At 33.5% G+C, this 20600-nt stretch overlaps 1 protein-coding gene and 2 non-coding genes across 7 annotated transcripts in view; 1 reads left to right on the plus strand and 2 right to left on the minus strand.

The window, feature by feature from the left end:
- LOC129749344 (disintegrin and metalloproteinase domain-containing protein 10) overlaps positions 1-20600 on the minus strand; it is a 192347-nt gene that overhangs the window by 96749 nt on the left and 74998 nt on the right. The gene's annotated exons all lie outside the window — the stretch shown is intronic.
- Trnak-cuu (transfer RNA lysine (anticodon CUU)) lies at positions 2998-3070 on the minus strand. The gene has a single exon. It is a non-coding gene; the product is annotated as a tRNA-Lys (tRNA).
- Trnaa-agc (transfer RNA alanine (anticodon AGC)) lies at positions 15054-15126 on the plus strand. The gene has a single exon. It is a non-coding gene; the product is annotated as a tRNA-Ala (tRNA).

Genomic DNA, 20600 nt, shown 5'->3' on the forward strand with positions numbered 1-20600 from the left:
TGAGTTAAATATTTGCAATTGAATGTGTGTTTTTTTCGCATTTTTCGCATAGTCACACAATGAGAATAACAAATAGAAAGTTTGTTTCCTCCGAAAAGTTCCGAAAAAAGCTCTTACAAACATTATTGTGGGGCATTTAGACCTTCGAAGAGAAACGTATGATGGTTAAAGCATTGTCAAAAAAGTCAACTAAAGAAATAAAAAAACTTGTGGTAAAAGGTATGAATGAATCCAGAAATTTAACGTTGAATGATTTAATTAATTCAGTGTCGCTTAAACTTTTCGATCGGTACGATACACCAAAAGGTTTTTTGACAATATATCCTGAGCATTGGAAGACTATCAAAGAATTCAACATAGGGCAACAACGTATAAGCAGTTTAAAGGTAGTAAATGACACTGCAGAAAGAGGGGTCAAGCTTATTTCCCACTAAAACAAACTTCTCACCCACGAAAATAAATTATTTTGCAAATAATTAGTCATTATTCATCGCAAAAAATCTTCATTGTTGAAAACTTTCAGCATCTTAGTTTAATATACTTGCTTGATATGAATAAACATTTTTATTGATTACCAATGTAATATAAACGAAAAAAATTTTGAAGAAAGATCATTTAAACCAAAACTCTTTTTTTTATACTCAAAACAATGTAGCAGTTCACAGTTTTTCGAACCTTTCTTTCAACTTTTTGCAAAGATAGGTACTTGTTATAAAATAAGCTACTACTACCGAGAACACAAACTTTCTATCTGTTATTCTCATTGTGTGACAATGCGATCAAGTTAGTACTTATAGTCCAGCTATACACCGTTTACGATATATCGATGAAATGCGAAAAAAATCACACATTCAATTGCAAATAACTCATTACAGTCCACTCGTATTGCGTCACAATCTTCTACAAACTTGTTTGTCATTGTTTGAACTACAATTCCTGAAATTCTGAGCTTTCTAGCATACTGGGAACATATTTTAGAACACAAATAGTGAAAGTATGTCGATTTTCCATACATTTTGCCGAAAATCTCATACAAATTTCAAGTCATTTGCGCCAGCTCGTGCTTCTGCCAAATGACCTGAAACTTTCAGAAAGTCATTTTTTCACCTAAATGCACCAATCTAGGGGGTGCCGCGTTGAAAAAAATGTTGTAAAAATCATCCCATACAAATTTGGGCCAGTCTACTGTAACACGTGTCCGAACACTGAAAATTTTGGGCGTTTACTTAGATCGTAGAGGTACCTTTAAGCGGCATTCGGAGGAGACTAAGAAAGCCGTTAAAAGCAGGTTAAATCTACTTAGAGCAATATCTCGATTTGCCTGTAGAACCACACTTTTAAAGATTGGTGAAGCGGTTGTGCTGTCTAAGCTGTTCTATGGAATCGAACTCTACAGCATGGAAAATTTCAATTCTCTGGAACCATGCTACAACGAATATCTTCGAGTATCATCTGGAGCCTTCAGAACCTCAGAAATAATGGCAATTGCAGTAGAAAACGGAAGAATGGATTTTCAACATGCGAGTGTTAGTTGCATTGTCAGCAAAACGTGCAACTTAACACAAAAAATAAATACATCGAATAACAATGTTGTAAGTATCGCTAGCCTTCCAGAAATGCGTAACACAAATTACCAACAACTTCGACGAAGAACCCCTATGATCGAAACTACGGAAACACATAACTTTGATCTCTTTCGTATGGCAAATCAAAAACTTGAACATCTTACTGGACATGTTCTACCACAGATCACATCCATGTTATGGGTCGGGCAAAGGCCATGGAACATTCAGGGGCCCTCGATCGATTGGAGCATCAAAAATCAACTCAAAGCTGGCCAAAGCAAAGAGGTAGCACAAGCGATTTTTACAAAAACGATCAACGAAAAATATCGAGACCACTGCTTGATTTTTACTGACGGTTCACTAGTCGGCGAGGAGGTTGGGATTGGGATTGTTAGCAAAAACTGTTTGATAGCACGGAAATTACCATTTCAATGTTCAATCTTCACAGCAGAAGCAGCAGCCCTTGTGGTTGCCGTTGCAAAATCTCAAGGTAGAACATTAATTATTTCTGATTCTGCAAGTTGTTTACAAGCACTTGATAAAGGTAACAACAGACACGCTTTTCTCCAAATAGTTGAGAAGGAGTCATGGAATAAACAAATTACGTTTATGTGGGTGCCTAGTCATGCTGGAATACGAGGCAATGAGCAAGCTGATGCTACTGCTAATGATGGTAGGAAATGTCCACTGTGGAATATACCAATTCCAGCCTCCGACGTTGTAAGATGGGTGAAAAAGGAAATAGCATCAAACCAACAACGAATCTGGATACAGAGACCGCCACGGGGACTCCGGAAAGTAAAACACACCATAGAACCGTGGATAGATCAACCAAATCGACAGGAACAAGTCATTCTAACGAGATGTAGAATCGGCCACACCAGATTAACACAGAAACACCTTGTAGAACGAAATTGTACCAATGTTTGTGATGCATGTAATATGGAACTAACTATTGAACACATATTCACCAGCTGCAGTAAATATGAAATGTTACGTCGACAAAACGGAATCGTAGGAGATATCTCATCCATTTTTGCAAACGTAAGGAAAAAAGAAAGGAAAGTGATTATGTTTCTGAAAAAGTGTAAACTATTTGAAGAATTGTAATTGTCTCTGATTCAGAGGGAGAATGACCCTGCGTGGTTAAATCCCTCATTAAATAAATAAATTCTTCTTCTTTAATAGACTTTCAGCAGTATTCATATGAATAGTTGAGCACTTGTTTCGTTCGTCACATAAAAATCTTTGTTAACAAAAAAAATCATTTTCATACGTATAAAATAACGTAAAGTAGAGCTTGCCCTTTCTTGTATGTATAGTGTGTGCATATCAACCTCGCCCTTTAATCTGAGGCCATCCATAGGGTCCAGTACAAAATTTAACTCTAACTTCATACAAATAACTAAAATTTTCAAAAACAAAATTTAATCGCCCAACGTGGGGCTCGAACCCACGACCCTGAGATTAAGAGTCTCATGCTCTACCGACTGAGCTAGCCGGGCACATATGAACGTTATCAAAACGATCAAACAAAATAAAAAAAAAACTTCAAAAGGAAAGAAAATAAACGCAATGATTCACCCCTCTTCAATTCAAGTATCTGCTGCTACATGCTGTGATTTGTGACAGTCTGGACACCTCATCAATTAAGGCAGCGATACGTTAACGATTGCGGAGCGAATATTTTCTTTAATTCCACACGTCATTTCTGCTCGGTACATTCCTATAATTTTCTAACTGTGGGGCCAGTTACAGTTCTCGCAAATGAACGTGATCAAATCTTGTTTCGTCAATAGCTTAACAACACGACATAACTGTAGTTTGTAACAAGGTGGAATCCACAGTTCCACAGTTGTTCTTTAAAATTTTTTAAAGATGTTTATATTTCGACCCCCGATTGTCACCGTGAAAATTTCACCATGGCGGGGGATCCAAGTAAAAATAGTTAGAGTTTTCATACCACGAGACCAGTTGGAATTTTATCTTTCAACCATTCCCAATCGATTCCATGTTACAAATCCTAGTTATACTGCGTTTTTGAGATATTGACGAAATCAGATTTTTCGCGTTAACTTTTACGGGACTGTAAATGAGCCTTATAAGGATAATTTGTTGTACGTATTGCAGGATAACCGGGAATTCAATAAAACTCTTGGTATTGGTTTGACGTGTTTATTGTTGGACGTCTCAAGTTATTCTGACGCGATTACAATGATGGAATCCGCAGCCTCCTGATCTAGCTAAAACTAAGCTAACGTGATTGATCCTAAACCCTACAGTATTTAAAGAGGTGAATATTTTGTTCAAATGGAATTCATCCCATTAAATCATTGAGTTTAGATGTTATTTCTTCTTTTCATCATAAAATAGCCAACGGCCTTGACTTAGAGGCTAGAGTAGGGTTGCCATCCGTCCCGCAAAAGCGGGACATGTCCCACTTTTTCGAAAATTTCCCGCCGTTCTGTTTTTACTCGAAATGTCCCGAGTGTTTTTCAACAAAAAATTAAGTTTTCATCATTTAATTGCCAAATCCAAACTTCACAATACACAAATAAAATACCTGCTTTTTCTTTGATCACTTTTTTCGTTGGACAGCTTGGGATATTTTTTGTCTTCATATTTCACGGAATCCCACAATATTAAATTTTGTATGAAATATTTATTCTTTATTCTCATCTGTACACAATAGGAGATTCTACTCTTTCATCGCAATTTTCAAAAATGTAATAAAAATGAGGTTCATTTTTCGAACTCATGACTCATAGCAGATATCAAACCATCAAGATTTATGGAGCAAGTTTTATTGATTTTTAAGTGGTATGCAAAACTGAACGTTATTTGAAAATATTTGAATTGATTTAATATATTTCTTTTTTTTTTGCCAAGCTCCATTTTAATGTGTGACTTATGGGGTTTTCTTATTTTCGATTTCGAACCTGGTTAAAATTAGCAAATCAATTTTAAAAGTATTTTCTTTATTCAAAATAAAGACTTAAAAAAGTGTGACATAAATATAATTATTGATTAACTCTTTAGACAGCAACCTAACCTTTAGAAAGAGTATGTGTCGAGAAGGTCCTCGGTGGCGACTGGCTATTTTTGCTGCATGGCGAAATTTGTAGCTATTCAGTATACTTAAGATATTGTCAAAAGCAATTTATTTTGGGTAGTGCTAGTGGAAGACTGCTGAAATATTGACCCACTGACTTTACCTTGCACTGAAATGAACGATTAGTATATACATTTACATTTCTATAATTTTGAGATGTTCTCAATCTTAAACGAACATTATATGACTCTTACAGTAGAATTAATAATTCTATTCATGCTAACGAATGCAATGAAAATGAGAGCTATATACAAGAATTTGTTTTGTTTTCACATTCAAGAGCATGTATAATTAAAATTAAGAAAATGTCTTGAGATTTCTAAAACCAAAAAAATTGCTTTTAATGCGGCTCTTTTCCATCAAAAATTTACTTTTTTTATTTCAATCAAAGTTGTTATATAAAACCTTTGAATCATTCGCATTATTTATATCCAACGATACAGTTGGAGAGAAGCATTGAAATCACTTAATTTTCTTCGATGTACAGCTGGATTTCAAATCATAGACTTAGAATCGGAAAACAGGAGTTCTACCAACTGAGCTATGCCTCGGTTGTCGATTTATAAAAATTGATATTCAAGCATAAATACACCGCACTTTTATACCCAAAGTGTTAACAAAAAAAAAAAAAAACATACATATTATGATTTGTTTTAACCCTCATCCGCATTAGGGTGTCATTTTGACACCATTGCAAGTTTGAAGGCTTGTAACTTTTTTCAGAAGCTTCAAAATACAAAAATTTCTTCGGGGACCCTAAATTAATTCAAAAGTTCTTCAATATTGCATCTTTACTTTTTTTATGGACGAACCCTGGAAGCCTGGACAAAAAAACTCCCTTTCCGACTTTTGGTGTCATTTTGACACCACAAAAGTAAAATCTATTGAAGTCGTTTGAATTATTATGAACTTCATATAAAACTTATATCAATAGAAACCTTGTAATGTCAGTGAAATATGTTTAGAACATTATATACAGCTAAAGTTACAAGTTTTCTCGTTATTCAGCATGAAAGAAAAAAAATCTGAAAAAACATGCCTCACGAAAACTGCTGTAGTTCATATGTTACACGTCCAAAAAAATATTTGCTTTATGCATATGAAAGCTGAAGTTAATGCCTACATCATGAAGACAAGAAATATTTTTTTAAATTTTTTTTAATGAAATGGTCACAAAAAGTTCAAAAAAGTGGTCTAAAAAACCTACTTTTCATTCGATTGCTAGTAAATACTGTTTGAGCGATGGTAGAGTTTTGAAAAAAATATGACTGCAAAATGTATTAAAATTCCAACATTTTGCTGTCTTTAGATTTTTGATGCAATAAAAATTGAATTTACTGGAATTTTTCAGAGTTCACTACTTTGCGCGATTTTTTTACAAATTGAAATTTCATCTGTTTTTGTGGTCCACCGTCATGTTGTACCCGGATTATCAGTGCTTTTACTTTGTTTGGACCAACCAAGAGTATATTCATTGGAAAGCACATTTAATCTACATTCTAGTGAGGTGCAACAAATCACATTGTGAGATTTCACAAAAATATGAAAATTATAAACATAAAATCATTCCTGAATTTCTAGAACTACAGGCACCTCGTCCAGCAAAACGTGTTTGTTTGCTCTCCGAGTAGGTACGGTGGGTGGTGATTCGGGCAGAGAGCGAAGCCGACAGACGAAATAACGATGCGTTTCGTGCATTTCTTTTTTTTTAACTTTTTGTGACCATTTCATTAAAAAAAAATTAAAAAAATATTTCTTGTCTTCATAATGTAGGCATTAACTTCAGCTTTCATATGCATAAGGCAAATATTTTTTTGGACGTGTAACATATGAACTACAGCAGTTTTCGTGAGGCATGTTTTATCGGATTTTTTTTTCTTTCATGCTGAATAACGAGAAAACTAGTAACTTTAGCTATATATAATGTTCTAAACATATTTCACTGACATTACAAGGTTTCTATTGATGTAAGTTTTGTTTAAATCGGTCTAACACGCCAAAAGTTATAACGATTTGAGCTTGTGGTGTCAAATTGACACCACAAGTGCTGATTAAGGGTAATGAAATCTAATGCGGATGAGGGTTAACGCGTTTTAAAATGTCTCGTTTTTTCGCCTGTGTCTCGCTTTTTTCTCAAAATGTCCCACCTTTTCTGAAAACCATCTGGCAAGCCTAGGTTTGAGTGTAAGTCTTCTAAGCCAAAGACCATGAGATCGAATCTTGGTCAGGGCATTTATAGGCTTCTTTTTAGAAGTTTGTACGCTTGGTTCACAGACATGTATTTCAAGGGAACATAACGTTGCACTTAGGATCTCTTGTGAGAACTAAGGTAACTCAAGGTTGTACTTAAGATCCAACACATGTGTGTACTCATCTTATGCTCCACCAGTGCACTATGAGGCAGTTCCATACAATGAGGTGGCAAAAAGTATTATTTGGTGTTCTGGACTCTTTTGTAAATTTTGAAAATTGCAATTTCAACTAATTTTAGATAAATTCATACGAAAATTGTTTTAAAACAACTTATAAAATAGGATGATTGATATTATTTTCGGTCCTACTTTTTATTTCTTTTGAAAGACGTTTATTGGACTGATGGAGAAATGATACATTTTAGCAAAACATTTCATGAATTTTTTTTTCAATAACATTGTTGAATTTATACTCAATAATTGATAAAAATTCCCCATTTGCATGATATTTTTTGCTTTATTTGACTATAACTCCATAAAAGGTGCTTCAAGGTTCCAGGAAACTCTATTATTTTATTTTTAGGACCTAGAACTAGGTCTTGAAAGAGAAAAGAGTATGGGACAATGCCCCATTGGGGCATGTGGTTTTTTTGTACAAAGCTTCAAAGTTTGACAAAGACTTTTGAAAAGATTATTTATTTACTCTTTTTATCATAGATCACTTTTCAGTGTAAAAATTTTAATAGAAGCATTCATATGGTGTACTAAAAATTTAAAAAAAATGTTTTCGATAGAAATATATGTAATTTTTTTTTCTTAATCATTTAAATTTTTCTATTTTTCAAAGTCTGATGTCTGGGGTGCGTTCAGTGTCCAAGATAAAAACAGGGGATTTCTTAGTCAAATATTAAGTTATTCACTAGTGAAAATAAAAAAAGCGAGCCGATAAAGTTCAGATTTAACGATTTGTCGCAGTTGTTTCTCACCAACATAAAAAAAAACCTTGACTAACTATTGGATAACCTTTGCAGTGGTGATAGAAAAAAAAATGTTATGGGGAAACGTTCAACGAGATCATGAAATCGGCTTGGCATTCAAATTCTGATGACCGATGAAAAAATGTAAGACAATTGTCTGAAAATCGCAGTCTGAATTTTGGCGTTGTAAGTAAATTATGAATCAATTTCGAAGGTTTATCCAGCAGACATAGAAACACGCCGGATTTCATATCTACAATTCTTACCCATCTATCCAATAATATACCTTTACCTATCCTTACTCTTACCGTTTAGCCTATTCAGTAAAAATAATACTATGGTCAAATCGTCAGCGAGAAAAATTGGACTGTAAGTTGTTTAAAACTGTGAAATGTCATGTGAAATGTCATGAACTACCATATTTACGTACTATAAAGTGGACGCCTAGTAGATCTTCGGCCCACATTTTTTGTCAACAAGTTTTGCCAGAATATTCCTGGAATGTTTTAGAAAAAACCCGATTTAATACACTTGACAGTGGATTGTAGCCTTTCTTACAGATTGTTAATTATGTTTGGATGCATATGCAAGACACAATATACAAAATTCCTAATAAAAACCGGAAATCATTTTAAAAAAATACTATTTAAAAAAAAGGATGCCCACCCATGTGTTTCAAATGATTCAACGTTTATTCTGAGAAACCTCTGGAGTGCAGGATACGGGGATTTGCAAAAAATAGTTGGGTTGGAGCATATTTGCATCTCACTTACTTTCAATCATGATACATATATCTATAAGTCATATTTGTGTCAGTTTTGTTGGCATATTTTCAAGTTGGTCAATTTTGTAAATTAAGTTTGAATAGTTTTTGTCATTTTTGTCATTGTTATCCAATTTGTCAGATTTGTGAATATTGTCAATTAATGTAATTTTTGTTAATTTTGTTTGTTTGTATGTATGTATGTATGTATGTATGTATGTATGTATGTATGTATGTATGTATGTATGTATGTATGTATGTATGTATGTATGTATGTATGTATGTATGTATGTATGTATGTATGTATGTATGTATGTATGTATGTATGTATGTATGTATGTATGTATGTATGTATGTATGTATGTATGTATGTATGTATGTATGTATGTATGTATGTATGTATGGTAGCCACCTTGGGTGCACGGTCGTTCCGCAGTTGTGGCTAAGGCTTCATCAACAAATCACCGTAAGTTACCACATATCCATTCAATTACAGCTGGATGCGACGTTCAAAGGATGGATTCGTAAGTAGAGTAACTTACGATATCCGAAGGGTTAGGATCGATTGGTCTCGAGATGTTATTGCCGAATATGAAACTAACTCACTATGCAAGTCTCTGTAGTTCCCGTCCCCGTCCCCAAGATTTGTTTTTAGAAGAACGCGTCTATTGAAAATTTGGTCAGTTTTGTAAGATGTATTATTTTTGTAAAAAAAAATTAATTATGTTATTCTTGGGATTTTGGTCAGTTTTGTGAAATTTTGAAAATTTAACAGATTTTTTTTTTCTAAAATTTGCGAATTTGGTAAATTATGTGAAATTTGTCATTTTGTAAATTTCGTCATTTTGGTTATATTTGTCATTTTTTTTTCCAAATTTGTCATGTTTGTCATTTTGGTTTAATTTGTCAAGTTTAAGAAATTTGTCAATTTTGTTAGTTAAGAAATATTTATAATTTTATCATTCACTTAGAGAAAACTTGGCGTTGAAACCAAAACAAAATTGATTTTGATCAAAAAAAAAGTTTTATTGAAACAAACTTCTTTTTATTTGAAATAATGTATAATGAGTTTGATTCTGAAGAAATAATTTTGGAACAAAGGGTTTATTCTTTGAACTAAACAAACCTTCAAATAAAAAACTAAAAAAAACACCATTTAAATATCATCTGAACCGAAGATTATCCTCTGTTAATTTGATTCAACTATTTTATAATAGATTTTTTAGATTTTCTCATAGTTTAATTACAACTTAAACTCGACAATATTTAAATTATGTATTTTTGATATTTGTTTTCAACAACTTGTCAGGATACATGCTAATACCACAGAGAATGCTAATACTAGATAAATTGATCCCGGTATGACATTATTTTTTCCAATAAGATTCTATTTTCCCTACCCAACATGAGATCAGTAGCGGCATCGATTATTTCAAAAGGACGTACGGCCAAATGTAAACAAATGGAGTTGTCAGCTGAGTGAAAAAGTACCGTTCGAAGACCTACATTACAGCACAATTTCTTCTTTCGTCACTCCAAAATTAACAAAAAAACCCGAAGTGGGAGATAAATAAAATTTTAAATATTTTATGTAAATTTTGAAAAAAAAATCAAAAATCCGAAAAATTACAAGATTAAAAATCAAATTTTGGAAGATGGGAATTATTTCACCTTTTGTATTCTTGATTTGATTGATTTATTTGATGAAAAATTAATACTTGATTTATAGATTTAGTGCAATGATGTAATATGCAATTTTGTTGCACACAACATTTCGTGCAATTTATTCCAATTTATTTGTTTTTACCATAATTTTTTATAATCAGCCCCCATCCCCCCTCCCCCCCCTCACGTTGTTTTAAAAGGATTTGATTAAATGTTCCGAATTTTCAAACGCGTTTTTTTCGTTCCGAGCTAACTGCTAGTTTCGCCCTTATGAAATGCAACGCTAGGTTTGTTTACATTTTGCGCGTTCGTCCTTATACAAATTTACTACAGAATTATCTGACAGATTCCCGCTTGCGTCTTATAACCCTTCTTAAATTTTAGCACAAAACGATCGCGGTTTGGGCACAGGCTAAAAGTTTGAGTCAATGCTACTAAATGGAGAAATTTTGTTCGTATGATTCGGACGATTCACACCAACTCAATTTCTCTCATGCTCTCACGAACGACATAAGCTCGAACGGTATGAGAGAAATTGAGATGGTGTGCTCCGCTCGCGTCCCTTATGTGGTTTCTCCTTCTAAAGGAAACCTTTGCTTGCGAATATAGCGTTGGGCTATCGAAGCGAAGCCCGCCATCGCTGCAGAAAAATGCGATGTCAGATGTTACACCCATCGATTGGATATATTAAGTTCGGGGTGATACCCCTTTATGAAAATCCATATTTTTATAATGTGGTTTGGAGTTTCGACTTCAAAAATTTTTGAAACCGGTTCGGTCAATACTGAACTGGTACGAAATATAAAATTTAATAATCTTGCATGTAGGAAATTTTCTCATTCTTACTACTACTTCCTCTTACTCGTTTTGTCGGCATGATGACATCATGAGTGTGAGTGAGGCTGTAATTTTAACCACCGCACACAGTGAGCGCGCCCATCATGTTTATGACGTCATGTAAAATATGACGTCATATATACAATAATCTTGATTTTAGTGATTGCTGGTTGTGGCTAGCAAGCCCAATTGACACGTTTTTTGGAGTGATGATTTGATGATAATTACTATGAAAATTTATTTTTCAAACTATTTTGTTTTTTTTTCTTTCTTTTATACATTGTAGAGGGAAAAAAATCAATTTTTTTATGACAAAAATCATGTTTATTGTACTTCCCAGTTTTGCAAAAACTTAGTGACAAAGTTTATAAAAAAATCACACCAATACATACAAATACACTGACATCGTCTGAACTCGTCGAGCTGATTCGATAGGTACCTATAAAGGTATATCTAAGACCCATAATTAAGGATCTCCCAAATCGACCGATAACTTTACCTTTCAGTAAGAAAGGCAAAAAAAGTTGACAAATTTGCTACGTATCCCTTAATATGGCTGACAATCTAAGCGTGACGTTATTGAAGAATTTCATTCATAACAATTCTGCTTTTAATGGTGAAATGAATGAGGAAAAATGCCTAAAAAATTACTCGCTTATCTTCCAAAATTCATACGAAGTTGATACTTCGTTTTGGATACTTATGACATCGTGCTATATTACAAATCTTCCAAACCCGCAAAAACTATATTCATAAGGAACATTTTGGGTTATTTTGAGTGGCAAGTACATGGAAATAGGAAAAACTTTCCAACTTGCCCTGGATTTGAAAAAGATTTGGCTGACTTTAAGTAAAAAAGTTTGCGCTATTAGTAGATACTGTCATCTATGTTTTTACTAGTTGAAAGCTGTCCAAAAAACCACCGACTATTGACTAATTTTTTCTGAAAATTTCATCAGGTTCTTTTCATATAACCAAAAGTTGTTCTCAAACGAAAATTGTGCATATTTGTTCGAGTACATATGTACCTTTTCATTATTTCTTAATTGCTTTAATATGACTGTAAATGTTTTTAATGTTATTAACATGAAATTCATGTGGGCTCGAATACATTGCACACTTGCCATTAAGTTAAACTTAGTTCTTTAAAACCTGGACGCATAAAAACAGCATATTCCAGAGCTATTTGAACGAGTTATAGATGTTTTTTTGCCAAAAAGAAAGGATTTTTTTTCTCTTAAAAAAATCATTCCAATATGGTTTTGAAGATCTCTTGTAATTTTACCTACGAAGATCACTTACAGTACCGTTCATAATTGTATTGACATTGGAAGCACGTGCACGGAAGCACGATATCTATAGAATTTTGGACGATTCTGAAACACCTGTTGGGGTTTTCGGGTTTCTGAGGGTTTTGCAGACTAAACTCACAAAATGACGATAACAATGTTCAGTTTTTATTTCGAATATACACTGAAACGCGAATTAAAAACTGAAAATTCTTAAAACTGTTTCAAAATTAATTTGGATTTTTTTTTCTTTTTTTTTTAAGCCTGTGGCAAATGAAGAAAAAAAAATTGGAATTTTTGTTATTATAACTTTGAATTTCTGATTCATTTATTCAGACTATTTTCAATTATGCATTGAACGATTAAAAAGCTTAAGAACAGTGTTGGAGAATTTTATTTTGAGTTAATGACTCATATAATAGAAATAAATTTGTTTTTATAATTTACTCAAAGTAAAGTGTATGATAGGAGAAAATTATTGTGTCCTGAAATAACTCTTATAGAGTAATAAAATGTCGCTGTTGGAAAGTCTGTCCCATATGTAAAAACAACGAAACGAGAAAAACGGCTTTAAACATTTTTTATAAACTTTCGTGGATTTCTCGGATGAACTTTACTTTTTCTATTTCTTTCTTCACAGATATTAAGATAATTGTTGTAAAATTTCGTTCATCGTTTTTTTGCTTTGGAATTTGCTGATGCAGAGAAGGAAATAATTATGGGACAGCCTTGCGAGTATATATCGCATGCGTGTTAAATGTCCCCGCAAAGCTGTCCCACATTTTTCTTATCTTTTGTAAGTTGATCACTTGATTCCCTCTTTCTGCGCAATGTTATTCACTTTTCTGACTGTTTACTGATGAAAATAAGTTTGAAATGATTTTTAGTACGCATCTCGATAAAGATAACGTAAGTTTATCATAAGAATTCAGTAGGTTTAAAATAAAATAAATAACAACGTTCCATGAATTTAACAACCTTTACCTTAATCTTTTCGAAAGTCTAAAGAAAGACTAAAAATACAAATTAAATGAATGCTGAATCAGAAACTGCAAAAATATAACGAGAAAAATCAATTCAATATGACATACGCGTGTGCTGCCAGGTACGTGTATTTTGGTTCATAGATTTTATGAAAGTCCAAGCAGCAACTAAGAGCATGACAAAAACTAAAAAAAAATGGCTTTGTAGCTGACTATTTTCCACGTTTTACAACGAACCTGTTATTTTTAACTTTACTGTACTGTTTCATCTATTCTGACTTTCGTAATTTCAATGAACGCTTATTTTGTCGAACACATTGTATGATAATTTGTAAAACAAACGTAAATTAGAGGAGCAATTTTAAAGGTTTCTGTAAAAGATATATGGGATAGCTTTGCGGATATATTTCATATGGGACAGACATGACTTGGTTTTTTTTCATATATGTTGAGAACAAAGCTATGAAAGTTTTTAGTCTACATTGAAGAACTAACTGTATTAGAACGATTTTTGAGATAAAAAGGAAAAATGATGAAAATGCATATGGGACAGTCTTGCGAATAGCGGCAGTAAATGCGTAAAAAAGATTGCCTAGAAACTTGAACTCAATTTAAGTTTAACAATTGCTCAAACTGACAAGATATTTCTGTTGCAGATATATTGGTTTGACAAAATTATGACTTAAATCTGCTTGACCGTAAAAGTGCCTTTTGGTGTATTGATTGATGGTAAAGATCTTTTTCAATACTTGAATGACACACATATGCAAAGTTTTTCTATCGATTCCGCACGATTTTTTATATTAATTTTGATAAAATTAAGAAACAAGATATAGACCGGATATTAAATTCAAAGATTTTAAATATGTTGGTCCCTAAACCTTTAGTAGATTTGCCAGTGCTTGGGTATATACTCGCAAAGCATTCACATGATGAAAACAATATGCCTTTCTCAAGAACTAAGATTTATTATAACAAATATAAACCTCGAAGTTTAAACCTAGAAATTTAATTTAGTAGTTAAACAAAAGTAAGCAAAAAATCATAAATTTTACCGTATGAAATGTGCTTAAAATTAAGGTCCGTTGTATAGCACGCATCCTCATTTAAGGCCTAAAAATGATGGTGAAAAACTGCGTATTATACACCGTTAAATACGGTATATTAGAAAAGAATTGAAGGTTTGCCATCAACTAAAAGTGTAAAAAAAAACATAATTACAATGCGTGCATTTCCGACAATTAACATATCTTCATAATTTTATCAAGCCACCATTATCAGAATCCATAAACGTTTCTTGAAATACAGAAACCATTTCAGTGGACCTAACTGTGAACCAATAAGAATAAGGCATGCACTTTCAAAGGAATCTGAATCAAAGCAGCAGAAAGTAGAAGGTTAAAAATAAACGTTCCCCCGAAGTGCAGCTGCTGCAGTCCAGAGCTCAGGTAATGAAGTTTGGTTTCCTTTTACCGAGAGCTCCTACTCTAGCCAGCGATCCTAGATCGGGTAGGTCGGCACAGAAATGCACGGTTGCATTTTTGTTAAAATTTATAGGTAGCTTGTCTGCTTGCCTTTCACTTTTGAGGTCTTGGACGACGACGATGTGGACTCTCGTTGCAAGAAGGGTGTTGATTTTTATTATATCGAAACTAGAGTCATTGGCACAAGGGGATGTAGCTCAGATGGTAGAGCGCTCGCTTAGCATGTGAGAGGTACGGGGATCGATGCCCCGCATCTCCAGATACTGTTTTTTATTGTTTAACGTACAAAAATTCATTTTTTGAGGATCGTTTTATATCCAGGCTGAGAAACGTAAATAGAGCAAATTGGTATATCACAATGTCATAATTATCTTGAAAAACGAACCAATGTATGTAAACAAATATTAAATTATCTTGGAGCTTACACTTTTTCAAAGGAGTATGGTTCAATTCTCTGTTCATTCAAATACATATATTTATCTAGCTCGAGTATCAATCAAAGAACCTTGGTAGATCAACAGAAACAAAGAGACGAGCACCTAGAGAGATAGCATTCGAGATTCAATCAGCAATCTAGCGGTCAACAATGATGACCTCCATCATTAGTAGTGCCTCGGCAAAAGCAAATCTAGCCCCTTGAATTTCAAGCGAAACTATGCTTATAACCATGATACTGACTTTGGGCACAGCAAGGTGTCGTTGTATGAGCTGCGACCGGCCAGGCCTATTCATGAAAGGGTGCATCGCCATTGACAGATCGTTGAACACAATGATTTCGTTTTATTTAGCACCGGCTAGGTACAGAGAACAGCTAGGTCAGTTGCCGGAATGGAACTTCGCATCACCAACAAATGCCATCAGGTCGATCGCGAGAGCTTCGCGTGTGTTAATTGAACGTGAGTTTTAATGATTCGCTTCCCATTTCATACAACCGGAACGCGCACACGTTGGACTTTAAGTCGTGATTGTACTGGCGCTACTTCTAGGCGGAACAATCCGAGGTTTCATCGAGTTGGTAGCTATAGGAAAGCTACCAACTTGAACTCTCGTGTGACGTATCGGTCATGACATGTTCATTTATGAAATAAAAAAAATGAGAGCCACCGCTGATGTTGATTGTATCCAAACAACTCAACATAGGGTGGGTGATCCGTAAATTCGGAAACCCAACAGACGCACCAGACATGGTCGAGGTTCACTTAAAAGCGGAAATATTAAAATCATAGCGCCGCGTCACAACTCTCCGAGCGCCCCCCCTTGGCGTTTAGTGCCGGCCAACCTCCTATCATTCATGTTGATGGCTTGGCTGACGCGGTTGGAAAGTGCGTGATTATTGACCCAGTTTTGGGCCAGCTAGCGTGAAAACTGTTCGGATGCTGAATGAAACAAAGCATACATGCGGGGAAAATCGTATGTAGATTGTGATTTTCAATTCGAATCGGAACCTTTGTTTTCCATCAATCGGTTTTTTTTTGTCGGTTCCCCGTTGTCCAATCGGATTGACTAATTGCTTGTTTTAGTTGTTTTCGTCCGTAGACACGAGTATTGTAAACCAAAATATTGACACTATAGGGCCGTGAAGCAATATAAGCTTTGAAAAACCGAAATCAGTATTTTATATTTCACCATCATAACCTAATTATGCATCGAAGTGTAGCAATATGTTGAAAACTTAACCTGTACCTACGTATTTTGGATCTCAAAATATCTAACGATGTAGGCATGGGGAAACTTAATGCTAACTATAAAAGATGCTCTTAACTTTGAGAAATCCACTTTAAATAAACAAAATAGAAAAGAATAAAATATTTTCCGGAACGGTTAAAGCTAGAAACATGAAATTTTCTGACTTTTCCTATAATGAGAAGCTCTACAATTTCTCATTTTCAGATTTCTGAATAAGGCTACCAGAGTCACCCAAAAAAAAAGGACAATTAGCAGGTTAGGGTCATATAGACCGAGATTATTGTTTTAGTTATAAAATCAAAACTGCTGAACCAATTTTCCTTAACTATACCATTTTAAAATCGATCAAATGTCTGCTAACAGATCCTACTTAAAATTTTGAGGTTTGATTTGTAAGCTCTTCAACCTTAAAAATGGGTGTTTTGCATCAGAGATAACCATTTGGTTTAAGTTGTATTTGAAAACTTTTTATTACTATGAATTTATATAGATTAAGAGCTTATATTGAAACAATAAAAGTGTTTTGTTTTACAGACCATGCTGGTTATTTCAAAAGTACATAATTTTTTTTTTTAATGATTTTATAGCTATATTCTATTAGGATCAAGGAATTTTGATGAAAAAATTGTCCTTTGTTCAATTATATTCAATTCCAACCGATAGTGATGAATTAATAATGAAGAGACTGATAGGGTGACCAATTCTTGGATTAAATCATAGAATTTTAACATATTGAGGACCAAATCTGAGGTATGTATATCGACTTCTACTTTACGCTTGTTGTTACCCTGAGCATTAGACTGAGTAGATTTGGGGTCATTTTTGAATTTCTCAAACCCTGGGGTCTTAAAAGCTTCGTTTTGGTACAAAACTCATCCATGATTTTTAGCAGAATTTTTAAGTAACGTTTACATGAGTAAATTTGAACTTTTTTGTTTGTATGGGAAAATTGAATATTTTGTACTGAAAAATCAACAAAGTTTTTGTTTCTTCTGTGGAGCCGAACCTGCTAATAGGTTTTGTGCCAATTTATAAATTCTCCAAAGGAAATTTTCTGCTGAACAACTTTGTCGAATATCATAACTTCGTATCTTTTTAGATAAAAAAGTTATTAGCTGTTTATCAGGTGTATATCTTTTGGTATTGATAAACAACAAATTCAATTAACACCACTGCTTGTGCCCTACGAAGTATTGCATTAAAAGTGGTCATGCAATACCTCACTAGGCACCCAGCAGTGGTGTCAATTGAATTTATTGTTTATCAATGCCAAAAGACATACACTTGTTAAACAACTAATACCTTTTTTGTTTAGAAAGAAACGAAGTTATGATGTTCGACAAAGTTGTTCAGCGGAAAATTTCCTTTGAAGAATTTATAAATTGGCACAAAATCCATTAGCAGGTTCGGCTCCACAGAAGAAACAAAAATGATGTTGATTTTTCAGTACAAAATATTCAATTTTCCCATACAAACATAAAAGTTCAAATTTACTCATGTAAACGTCACTTAAAAATTCTGCAAAAAATCATGGATGAGTTTTGGACCAAAACTAAGCTTTTAAGACCCCAGGGTTTGAGAAATTCCAAAATGACCCCAAATCGACTCAGTCTACTGAGCATAACTACTCTGAAATGTGAAAATTATTCATAATGATTTTCGCTGTTCTCAATGTGATAAAATTATCATAAAAAAATTGAAATTCAGTCAGTTTCCATTGGTTTTCATGTTTTTATAGATTAAATAATTTATCTTTGTCAAAAACGCCATTTTGTCTTTCAGCTCAAATTTCAGACGCCATAAAAATGATAATGGATTTTTTTTTCTTCGTAAAAAGATAGTGAACATGTAGCCGATTTAAAAATGGTATGAAAATCGGATCCATAGTTTTAAAGATATAGTCAAAATAGTAGCCCGGATCTGGATGAACCTAATCGGCTAATTAATTGTCCTTTTTTCCACCGCAAAGGAAGGTTAAAATAAAATTGGTAAAGTATTTGGTAGCATATTTTGAAGGTCACTGTGCATCAAATCATATTTATTTAAATTGTTCGGAACCATAACAGTTAGAAACGTGAGCTTTGGCGCGTTGTAATGTAAAACCTTGTATCTCTTATACATCTCTTATTTTCATAGTTTAGAATGAAGCAAAAAAGAAGATCGATAAATTATTTTGATAATCTGTCTGTATTTATGGAAAACTGTACTCCAAAATCTAGAGTGAAACATCAACAACCTTCCAAAGCTTTTTGGGCCAATATGACCCAAACCGCTCACTCCAAACATCATAATGATCCAACCAATATAGGGTATTTTGGGGGAATATGCACCTGCTAAGAAATATGACCGACTATGCGGAATATATAAGCTGGACACCCCGAATAGATTACAACATGTTCTTCGTGCTTCCATCTGCTACTCATATTCTGTCAAAAAAATTACTTTTTACTGCAAAATCTAAGAAAATACTCGATTTTTTACAAACGGTTCTCAAAGCAACCTTTGAAATCAGTGAATGTAAACGGCCAAAATGTAAGAAAGTGATGCTCCAAAATATTAGATCAAAACGACTCCAAAACAACACAATGTCACAGTGAAAATAAGTTAATTCTGCTAATAAATTACGAATTACGAAAAACAATAAATTTTTCTCCAAGTTATCTGCACATTAAAAATTAGTGGTTTTTAAATATTTTTCAATGAAAAAATGAATCATTTTGAAATTTTTTAATTCATTTTTCATTGTGTCGGTTTCAACGAACTTTTTCTGCTGTTGTTGGTGACAAATTAAGTGAACCGAATCGATTTTCAGTGCACGTTTTTTACTCAAACCCGATCGAAAGTTACAATTGTTATGCATTATTTATCCTAATTTAGAATCAAGCCAAGAAGAAGATCGATAAATCATTTTGAAAATCGGTCTGTATTTATGGAAAACTGTACTCCAAAATCTAGAGTGATACACATGGTTTTGTTGAGAGGATGGTTATTTGTCCAAAAATAGATGAAGGCATTTTGATCGGATATTCAAAGTTGAATAAATTTTCAGTTTAACATAAAACAACAGTTTACAGCAGTTTATCATTAGTTGATCATTTGAAGATTTCAAACAACCAATAAAGCAATGGTGAGTATGTATTAAGCAATTATCTTGGCTTAAAAGCCTATTTCATTCATTCACTTTTTACAAATTTTGCAACAATTCGTTGTTAATTGAATATCTCATAATTTTGTATAATTTGAATTACATGTTATTGATTTTAAGAACACATTTGTGCTAGGAGAATTTACTTAAAACTTCGGAAATATTCAAAATCTATCAAAATATAGTCGTTGACGTTCTACGCCGTAAGTGAATCAAGGGCAGAAGTACCCCACTGAAGAACTGAGATTTCTGAGAGACTAAATATGTTCTAACAAAATAATAATCAAATTAACGAGAAAAGCCTAAATTTTAAGTTTTGAAAATCAGTTCATTGAAATGTGAGATACAGTGAAGCAAAGCAAAAATTGAAAGTCATTTTTAAGTAGAACTTCTTTTCTACCGTAAGGTTGTCAGATTGCCCGGATTCATCCGAACTTGCTCGGATATCTGAAACAAAATTTATGGAAAGTCCTACCCAGCCCGGTTGCTCGGATTTCGTTGAAAAAAACCCGGATTTTGACCGGATTTATTCACTTTATTTGTAAAATTTAGCAAAAAACTCAAGTTGAGTTGTTATTATAATTTTTTATTTATGCGTCCAAATTTGTTTTTATAGCATGTTTTATCCGAATATTCATTATCGGTTTTTTGGATGCCTAAAATCTGCTGATGTGTTGTGATGAAAAAAAACTCAAGTGTATTTTTCTTGATTTTTACTGAATCATTCCGTGGTTTCCCGGATACTACCAGGATTATGGGTTGAACATTTTGAATTCAAATGCCCGGATTTGGCCAGGTTTTTAAATCAAATAGTCCGGATTTGTCTGGTCGGATACGCCCGCAAAAAAATCTGGCAACCTTAAGATATAGTTGCCACAACTATCATTGATTCCAACATATTT

Source organism: Uranotaenia lowii, chromosome 2, assembly GCF_029784155.1.
Source record: "Uranotaenia lowii strain MFRU-FL chromosome 2, ASM2978415v1, whole genome shotgun sequence".
Classification (NCBI taxonomy): Eukaryota; Metazoa; Arthropoda; class Insecta; order Diptera; family Culicidae; genus Uranotaenia; species Uranotaenia lowii.